The sequence below is a fragment of the Cyprinodon variegatus genome, unplaced genomic scaffold (assembly GCF_000732505.1).
Source record: "Cyprinodon variegatus isolate N-32 unplaced genomic scaffold, C_variegatus-1.0 Scaffold171, whole genome shotgun sequence".
Lineage (NCBI taxonomy): Eukaryota > Metazoa > Chordata > Actinopteri > Cyprinodontiformes > Cyprinodontidae > Cyprinodon > Cyprinodon variegatus.
This window is the reverse complement of record NW_015150624.1, coordinates 1,011,029-1,012,631: the sequence shown is the minus strand read 5'-3', so window position 1 is coordinate 1,012,631 and position 1,603 is coordinate 1,011,029.

Below are 1,603 nucleotides of genomic sequence, written 5' to 3'. Positions count from 1 at the left end.
ATCCATCCATCCATCCATCCATCCATCCATCCATCCATCCATCCATCCATCCATCCATCCATCCATCCATCCATCCATCCATCCGGGTCTTGGTGGGGCCAGTGCCTATCTTCGGCAGTCTATGGGCGAGTCACAGTTCTGTCGCGCGGTTACTAAGCACTTAAAATGTAATCCAACACATCATACAGTACAGTACATTTTCACTTATAGAGGCTGGAATCTGGCACGGGTCACAGATCAGATTGAGGAAAGTTTTAATGAATGTGTTACTATCAGGCTGTTGTTCTTACTAAAACATTTTTTGATGCGATACTTCAAAATGCATATTAGGAAAAGCTGATGGAATGGCACCTATAGATAAGAAGCTGGACTTTCACTTCAATGCAGGAAGACTATTGCATAGGAAGGCTATCACATCTCTTTCTTTAAAGAACTTAAATAGTTTTAATTTTGGCAGGATCACCTTACAGTTGGTGTATAGACTTATTGAAAGTCTTTCTTTCAACATAGTCTCCTGGTATGCAAATCTTTTAGTGAAGGAAGAGAACAAGTTGAATCGTGTATTAACATAGTGATACAGATATACAGGCACCCAGCTCATTCTTCAGCTGTTGCCATCTGGTAGGAGAATCCTACTAACAAAGACTAGCAGGTATAAAAACACATTTGTTTCCCTTGCTGTGACTTTTTCTGAATAATTCGATTAAATTCCCATTAATCCCAAAGGGACATTCAATAATACTAATCATTATAATTTTAATTAGGCACTCCTTATATCATCATTGTTCTCAATATATTTATTTTTACTTTGTCTTTTATGGAACTGTTTAAGTTTAGGTATTCTTTTAGATATACTTTCTGCCTTTTTATGTATGAACCACCGCCAGATGTCAAAACTTCCTCTCAGGAAAAGGGATGGACAACAAAGTTATCTTAATATTAAACTTACATATTGACCAAATTCAGGTTAAACCTCACTCGAGCCACTAAATGCAGTTTAAATTCATATTCATTGTTCAAAGAGACAAACTTTGGCCGTTTCTCTATATGTGTACTTGTGCGTTCTCATGTGCTTGTGAAACGTCCTCAGCCTCAGCCCTAGTACTGTTTCGATTCACAAGAGCAGCAGACAGAGAACGGACAAAGTCCCTGGATGCATCCCAGCATGCATCAGAGCAGACTTGTCCGTTCTTGAGATTGACAGCTGTCCCAGCATGCACTGCGGCAGCAGTGGCTTTCAATGGAGCGCTCACAGAGCTCAGAGTATTAAGTTAAAAGTTTTCTTTTCTGTTGCCGTTGTTTTATAAAAGTACATTTTAAGATAATTTAAGGCAAGAACATTATAGGTTTAAGCTTCACTATGTGGCCCATTTACTGATTCAATGTGTCATTTAAAAAAAGTTCAGATGTTGAAAGGACCGCGGCAACCAGCGGACCTCCAAGGCTAACCACAGCCAGGGCTAACGTTTGCAGCAGCCTCTCTCTGCATAGCCATGTGTGAAGGGCCGCTGGCTATGATGGCAAAAAATTTTTTTTATTTGGAAAAATATTAATTTGAATTTTGTTTTTCTGACTGTGTTAAAGCTACAGTGTGTAATAATTA